The sequence below is a fragment of the Juglans regia genome, chromosome 3 (assembly GCF_001411555.2).
Source record: "Juglans regia cultivar Chandler chromosome 3, Walnut 2.0, whole genome shotgun sequence".
NCBI lineage: Eukaryota > Viridiplantae > Streptophyta > Magnoliopsida > Fagales > Juglandaceae > Juglans > Juglans regia.
The window spans coordinates 9,773,503-9,782,657 of record NC_049903.1 but is presented as its reverse complement, the minus strand read 5'-3'; the positions used below and the strand labels follow the sequence as shown (position 1 = coordinate 9,782,657).

Here is a 9,155-nt window from a genome sequence, read left to right as displayed (position 1 = left end):
TTCACAATTGAGAGCTATAGCTTCCACCTCCGATATTTCATCTTCTGAAATCAGTATGTGCTAATTCCAGCCCTTTTCAAAGCTTTATTGCGTTTCTTGTTTCTGCCACGCACTTGTTATCTCCCAGTTGGTCGAGTGTTGGCCAAGCATATTGGTCAAAGCAGATGTTTGTAACTGAACCCATGGAGAGACAGGCGAAAGGGTTTTGAGCAAAGTGATCCTTGCCAGACAGCATCGTTCTATTCCAAAAAGTAATAGCAAGTTCGATTACAAAAGGTACTCCTTCCATTACACCAACCAGTATTGGCATGGCAAGTGAAGTTGTCATGGCAGCGATCTTTGCATTTGGTTTCATGAAAACTTTGTTCATCATATCCGTTATCTCAGTTGTTTCCCTTTTAGCTCAGGGAGATTGGAGTTAATTACATCATCTCTTCCAAGCTTAAAACGGAGGAACAACACTACAAGGAGAAGAATATAGCTTAGAAGCCCAGTAATTTGTATGCTGCTGCTCACATTTTCAAGTTCTGCTGGAAGTGTGGTCTTGAAGGGCGTGGCATGGTCGCTGATAAGTGCATCAAATGATCACCACCCCATGTTGTCATGTCCTTGCCCACAGAGGTAACTAACATGCGCCCACTTCCATCAATCACCTTTGCACCACATAACATAAACGGATTCTCCTCATTGATGATGGTTTGTAGCTCGCCATCCAGTTTTAGGGATTCACCAGATATGAACAAACCATTAGCAGGGACCAAATTATACTCCCTATCGAGGCATACTATGTCCCCCAACAAAACTTTCAGATGGATATTTTCTGAACGCATCCCCTTCTGAAGACATTGACTTCCAGTGGTTGCATTTGCAAGGGCTTCTGCTTTTCTAGGATCTTCCATGAAAGCTCAGGGCAAAGGTTACGTACGGAAGGGGCAACCTCAAGATTAATGAGGATGGTAAAAATTATGATGACGCCTTCGTACCAACCAGTCTTTGGGCCTTCCTCCACAATCCCAAAGACAAGTGACAGCACCGCCGACAGAGAGAGAAGGAAAATGATATAACGATTCCAATATTTTAAGTTAAACTGAAAGAAGCGATAATGTGCAGGAGTCTCATCACCTGGTATTCCATTCTCTAAATCGGTATTAAGAGCCTTTGCAATTCCCTGGATGCCTCCAAACTTCTGTAAGGAACGTAGATCCTTCTCCGTTACAATCCTAGCAATGCTTGCGATCTTTGCAATTCTGGATCATTGTTATGATTGTCAATCTCATCATCCAAATTTACATTGATGGAAACATGAGGCGATGCCGATGAGATTTCTGCACTTCCTTGTGTAATGTGTGGATCCTGCACAATATCAATATCAATCACAAGATGATGAGATTGACTATCATAACAAACTTACTGCTGCTGTTGCTGCTGCTCCTATGTCGTCACATAAGGATGAGACTCCATGGAGAGCATTAAGAGAGCCCATCTCAGCTAATTTATTCGCCGCCGGTTTTGATACAAGTAGATTCCGCTCCCGAAGGATCGAAAGAGCCAGGCGCCAACGCTCTCTTGGCGTAGTAGTACTGTTACTACCTGTTTGTATTACCATCATCTGACGTTCATGATCAGACTCTTGATGGCCAGAGCTTGCGTACATGTTTATCATTTAGCTTGAGCACTGAATGCGCATGGCTAGCTGCTAGATCTGCATATGGAATCCATATGCATATATATATATATATATATATATATATATATATATATACTAGCGGTAGTGTAACGTCCAAGGGACGTTTGCCTAATATATATATATTTTTTTAAACCTAGTGAGTGATTAAAGAAGTGTTTTTTAATGATGTTGTAAATTTTTTATTTTTTTTAAAAATTTTTATGATGATTAAAAATATACATAAAAAAAGAAAAGAAAAATAAAAAAATGAAATATATATTCAGGACACATTTTCGGGTTACTTTTTCGATAACTGTAACAGTTCTTTTTAGTTAATTAAGAATATTATCATATTTAAATTATGTTAAAATTTTAATTATTTATATAGTTTTACTTTTTTAAAAATATTTAACAAAATTTCATCATTTATTTAATGATGAAAGATTAGTATTTTATAAATTAAATTTGATAATTTATTTATGATATGATATTTATATGTTAATTATATATTTTAAATTAATTTAAATCAGTATTTAAATTTTCATTATTGGATCTAATTTGGAGAGTTATGATGAAATGTTAGATTTAAATTCCAAAAAATTTTCTTTTCCCCTCACTTGCAATATATGAATTGTAGAATTCAACCATACTACTCAATGACTCGGGGAGTACTAAAAAAATACAGAGTCTTTTATTTCTATATTGTTCTCACATTTTTTCATCACTAAAGTAAGTATCTTCTATTTTGGAAACTTCAAAAATATTATAATGGTAGAAAATCATTTTATTTAAATGATTTTAATTAATTAAAAATATTATGAGATTTAAATTATATTAAAAATTCTAATTATTTATATGATTTTACTCTTTTAAAAATATTTAACAAAACTCTATCATTTATTTAATAATAAAACAGTAATATTTTATAAATTAAAGTTGAATTTATATTGCAATTATCTATTTTAAGTTAGTTTATTTTTAATGTTTTAATCTTCACTGTTGAATCAATGAGGATTGAAAATGAATGGTTGAGATTTAAAATCTCAAAACCCTAACTTTTTATTTCATTTTCATTCTTCCCTCTCTCTCCTCCCTCCCTCCAGCCGCACGCCTCTCTCCCTCTCGATGTCTTCTCCTCGGCTCCGCCCAGCGCAACCGGCCGCCGCTACCGCGCCACCACCAAGCCCAGCGACCGGCGACCTTCCCCACGCCGATCTGGTGCCCAACGACCTCTCTCTCTGCCCCCGCAACAGGCCGAAGCTCGTAGGTCTCTCTCTTCCTCTACACGCACGGGTTTCTCCCCGTACGGCCGCCGTTAGCCACCCCTACGGCACCGTACCACCACCAGCAGCCCGCCGAGCTCGTCCCCACAGACCTCTCTCTCTCTCCCGCCACAACAGGTCGAAGCCCATCGCCTTCTCTCTTCCTCTACACGCACGGGTTTCTCCCCGTGTGTTGATTTGTGATTTGTGTGGAAATTTATATGTTGATTTGGTGATTTGTGTGGTGATTTTTTGATTTTGTTGTATTTTTTTGGTGATTTTGTGGTGATTTGGTTTCTCCCCGTGCGTTGATTTGTGATCTGTGTGAAACTTGTGTGTTGATTTGGTGATTTGTGCGGTGATTTTTTGATTTTGTGGTATTTGTGTAGTGATTTGCCGTGAGTTTTTGTGATGATTTTACCGTGAGTTTTTGTGATATTTTTCTGTGTTGATTTGGTGATTTGTGAGGTGATTTTTTGATTTTGTACTATTTGTGTGGTGATTTGCTGTGAGTTTTTGTGATGATTTTACCGTGAGTTTTTGTGGTAATTTTGCCGTGGGTTTCTATGAGGATAGAGAGGGAGGCAGAGGCAGAGAGGGACGTGATGAGGCAGATAATTACTGTTTACAGTTACTGTTCATTATTGTAGATGTTATAGATGCTTTTAAGTTATAGGCAGATATCTTGCTAGCTAGCTGCCGGAAATAAGTGTAAGTTAATTATATATATTGTATGCCCTGATCATTTAGAAAAATAAAAATTATTAATTGAAAAGCGGCAGCCAATTCCGCGTGCGAACATTCGTACGATGTTTTGGTTTTTTGAGTTTAGAGCCTTGCAGGCAATTCCGCTTGTTTTTCTGGGCAAGAAAAACATGGATGGACTATGGAGATTGTTGGCGTCAACCACAACTTCTACAGACCGATTATAAGGAATAAATTCCTTTCGGGTGGACTTTCCCAAGGAGGAAATATTTCCTGAGTTAGAAACTTTTTTGTACTTGATAATTTCCTAGCAAGATCCTTCAGGAACCCTTGCCGGAAACACGAATCTGTTAGCTAGCTTTTTCATTTTGAGAAATAACTTATGACATTCATATATAATCATTTGATACAGATCAAGTCTTCCAATCCAAACATAAACAGCAAAGAAAGTTACATAACAACAAGGCCAGCAACATCCACCATAATGCTACCAAAAATAAAATCCGGAGGTTCATATTACCATTGAATATTATCACTCACATAATGTGTATGTCGTGTTAAGCTATGAGCCACCTCATTGTCTTGTCTACCAACATGTAGAATATCAATGGAATGGAAGGAGGATAAGCGATAAGCTTTATCTGTCACCCCATCTCATTTTATCTCATTAAAATTTCTATACAAAAAATAATAAAGATGGTGCTATGTCCACTGCTCCTAGCTCTAGATGGAAGCTACCATTAGGTATAACTTTTTTTCTTCTTTTTGTTTTCTTTTTTTATAGGTATTGTTTTTATATTTTTAAATATTTTTTAAAAATATAAAAAGAAAATCACAATATTATTAAAAAATATTTCCTTAATCATTAAGTAAAAAGAAAATAAAATAAAATAAAAATTTCTGCTGTAACACCGAGCTGTAAAAATCAGTATGTGAGTATCATTTTCCTGGTTCTCGCTAATTATTTTGATGTTTTTTTTTTCACTTTTTTACATGTATTTTTTAACACTTTTAAATATATATTTTTTTAAAAAAAATCACAGCATCATTAAATAAACAATTCCTTAATCCCAAAAAAATAAAAAATAAAATGCTAGTGGTAGCTCCCAACGGGAGTTGGGAGCGGGACGCTTAGCACTTTTCATATAATAAACAATTCAACTTTTTTAAATTTTAATAAATAATATTCTAACAATATTTTATTTAACTTTCATCTAAAATCATATCATCTCTTCTTACTATCCAAACCACACTTTATAGCTTTCTTGCTAGCTAGTTATTGGAAATAAGGCCTCGTTTATTTTTGCAAATGAGATTAAATTAAAGTTAAAAGTTGAATAAACTATTGTTAGTGTAAGGGGATCCCCCCAAGTCCCAATAGGCCTAAGAATGGCAATTAATGGAACAAGAACCAAAGGCCAAGCCAGTCTCCAACCCGACCCATGGGTAGGCTCTTCTGGACGCAACCTGCACGAGGGAACGTGCTGCAGGAGATGAGACTTGTCGACCTAGAAACCCCTCAAATATTGTCGAGCTCTTGAATGCTTGTCCCTGCTATGGGAATAATGTACGAGGGACCTTCGATTCTATGACAGGAAGGGCATTAACAGACCACCAAGGACGCTAGTGGGGTGAGGGAAATAAAAAAATCACATCGCATTAATGGCACCATTATTCGAGCTATACGCCACATTAATGATATTGTCGTAGAGTCACGCCGTATTAAAAGACTGACAAAGGGAACAGTACGAAGAACATGAACTTCATGAGGGTAGACACGATCTGTCCCCCAGACTTATGATATAAATAGTAAATCTCAAGTACGAGAAAACTCTTTGATCCCTAGACACTTTCACTTAGGGCAGTTTGGATTAGAGATGAGTTAGATAGTTTGTGATTAGTAGAATAAAATATTGTTATAATATTATTTTTTAATATTATTATTGTTTTGAGATTTGAAAAAATTGAATTGTTTATTATATTTTATATGAAAATTTAGGAAAATTGTAATGATAAGATTAGTTGAAGTGCGTTTTGAATCTAAAGTTATTTACAATCTTCTAAGAGAATTTACTAACTTTAACATCAGAAACTCTCCGGCCACAAAGTCGCCCTCTTATAGTGGTCTCTTTTCCTATCTTTTGCAAGCTTAAGTTCTAAAAACTTGAATTATCGGAAACTAGTTCAAAAGCGTACGAAACACGACGTTAACAGTTAGAATATATATTTTTTTAATATTGTTTTTATTTTTAAATTTGAAAATTTTGAATTGTTTATTTCATTTTATATAAAAATATAACAAAATTATAAGGATTAAATAAAATAATTAAGATGAGTGTGAAAACAAACTAGCTGTGTCAAATTAACTATATCTATCTATATATATATATATAAAGAGCCTATCCAACGGAAATTTCTTGTTTTAACTGAGAGAAGTAATTTTCTGTTAACTTCCCTTTAAATCCGTCTGCGTCGTCTACCTTCACTTATTTAGTTGGTTGCTGTAAAAGAATATTTATGAGAATAGAAAGTAATACTTCCAGCACCAACCTCTTCACATTCATCGCTCTCAATCAATTTCTCTCCTTTCTGAAAACCTCTCGAGCAAAAGGCGATCTGGAAATGTCGTCAAGGCAACAGAAGAGTGTAGTATTAATCGATCACATTTCACTGGTTGCTATAAAAGAATATCTATGAGAAAGGAAAATAACGCTTCGTCTTCCACATGAGAGTTCTCGATGTGTTTCGTATTCATCGCTCTCGCTTCGTCTTCCACATGAGAGTTCCCGATGTGCTTCGTCAATTGCTTATGCCAACCCTCAAAATCTCCCTCGGAGTGTTCAAATCCCTCATTCAGCATTGCTCCAAAGCCCCCTCTCTCGCGCCTCCATTCCTCCACTACCACTACTAACCATAACACCCATCTTACACTTTCCAAAACATTGCACAAATAATACTAGGTAAACGCAGAGAGAAACCGTCAAGCCGTTGCTCACCAGAAAAGTCGGCCCATGTTTCGGAGACTCCGGTGCGACGATAGAGTATGAGCTGGCTGTTGAAGAGGTTATGGAAGATAAGTATGAGAATGAGGAGCCTTTGGAGTCCGCATGCGTAGGTCAAAATTTCCAATTCCTCTCTTGTATTAATTTTTGGTTAATTTCTATTGTGGTTCAAGTTTTAGAGCCCCCCAAACGGCAAAGATTTAAGAAGGAAATGGAAATATATTTTTGGTGGTGGCTTTTGCTTCGTACTCGAAATCCCAACATGGATATGTTGAAGTCTGAATGAATCCATGTTTTCTTCTTTTTTTCACTCCTTTTTTTTTTCCTAAATTTTGGTACATTTCAAGGTTGTCTGCCCTCTGTGTTAGTACATTTCATCAGTGTTATTTTTGGCGAGGCACTGTGACAGTTCTTTGAGATGAATTGGACAAAGGCTTGGTGTTACCTTGGCAGAACTCAAAAAACTTTGAAAAGATTTCTCGTCTATAAACTATACCTTTGTTCCTTGATTGTGCTTGAAAACTAAATAAATTATGAGGGGAAGATCTGATGGAACACAAAAGAAGCGTTTAATCACTCCTTTGTGTGTTGTGGCAATCTTTCTTGGTTTTCTATATGTATACTACGAATCCATTTTTGGCTCTACAAACCATGGTACATCTGCTCTAGAATATGGGAGTAGATCTTTGAGAAGACTTGGTTCATCGTATTGGGTGGGGAAGAAGATGCTGATGGCAAGCAAGATGAATCTTCAACAAGATTTGGCCTAGAAAATGGAGAGGATTTTATCACACCAAAGAGTCTCCCAGTAAGTTCTTTCGGAATATACTTGGTGTTCGGCCCATCTGTTCAGTTTAATTGTTTTCTTAATGCATCCATTGAGTCTGTTTGTCTACTGATTTTTGAAGGTTTGTGATGATCGACATTCAGAACTAATTCCATGCCTAGACAAACACCTCATATACTAAGTGAGGTTGAAGCTGGACTTATCTTTAATGGAGCATTATGAGAGACATTGCCCTCTTCCAGAAAGGCGGTACAATTGCTTGATTCCTCTTCCACGTGGATACAAGGTGGGGGAGATGCTAAGTTTAAGCAAGATAACGATGTGGAATATTTGTTATTTTCAAGAGTTTTGCATCCTCATCCTTTCTACTAAATATTAGTTGTTTTGTTGCTGGTGTGGTGTTTCAAGTCCCAATCAAGTAGCCGGAAAGCAGAGATCAAGTATGGAAAGCAAACATAACTCATACTCACCTTGCACATGAGAAGTCTGACTAGAACTGGATGGTTGTGAAAGGTGAAAAGATTGTATTTCCGGGTGAAGGTACTCATTTTCACTATGGAGCAAATAAGTATATTGCTTCAATTGCAAGTGTAATATGATTGCTGGCCTTTATTGAATACCTTTTGCTAAGTACTTTTTCGAGTTAGGAGGCCATATAGAATTTTGCATACTTCCTGTGCTCTGCATTGCCTTATGGCTCATTTTCTCTTTTATTCAAATCTCGTTGTTTCTCTAATTTATTTTTTAGTAAATATATTTATACTTCATGAATGAAGAAATAATCTTATATGTGGCTTAATTTTGCAGAAGCTAAACTTTTCACACAATAATATAAACAATGAAGGAAGATTAAGAACAGTTCTTGATGTTGGATGTGGTGTTGCAAGTTTTGGTGCTTATCTCCTCTCATATGATGTTATAACGATGTCCTTTGCACCGAATGATGTGCATCAAAACCAAATTCAGTTCACCCTAGAAAGAGGAATTCCTGCATATCTTGGTGTTCTAGGAACCAAGAGGCTCCCTTATCCTAGCAGATCTTTTGAACTTGCTCACTGTTCTCGTTGTAGGATTGATTGCTTCAAAGAGATGGAATTCTTCTTCTTGAACTAGATAGATTACTTAGATTAGGCGGCTATTTTTCCTACTCATCTCCCGAGACATATGCTCAGGATGAAGAGGATCTCAGAATATAGAGAGAGATGAGTGCCCTTGTGAGACGTATGTGTTGGACAATAGCTTCAAAGAGGAACCAAACTCTTATTTTGCAAAAGCCTCTGACAAATGACTGTTATATGGAAAGAAAACCTGGTACCCTCCCTCCTCTCTGCCAGTCTGGTGATAATCCAGATAAAGTTTGGGGTGTGTCAATGGAAGCATGCATCGCACCATACTCTGATCTTGAGTGTCTTCTCCTATTTTCTTTAGCATAATTACTTATTTTCTACGTTGTTATAAATTATTAACAGAAAGTTAATATTTTTTGAGTTGCTAAAACAAAACTTGTTCTTGCCTTTATGAATCATGATCCCTATGTGCCACTAATTTAAAAAGTTTGTTTAAGTTTTCTTTTAACTTTGGATCTATTTAGTCAAAGCTTTAAAGTACCTTCACCGTTATTTACATCAATAAAAACAAACATAGGTTTTGTTTGTTTTTGTTTGTTTTGGCATAAAATATACTCTGAAAAATGTTTTTTGTGCTTTCCTGAGTTTGGTCCCACCAAAAGATGA

At 36.2% G+C, this 9,155-nt stretch overlaps 1 pseudogene; it reads left to right on the top strand.

Moving 5' to 3' along the window:
* The first annotated feature begins 7,168 nt into the window (after positions 1 to 7,168).
* LOC108996748 lies at positions 7,169 to 8,855 on the top strand (annotated as a pseudogene).
* The last annotated feature ends 300 nt before the right edge of the window (positions 8,856 to 9,155 follow it).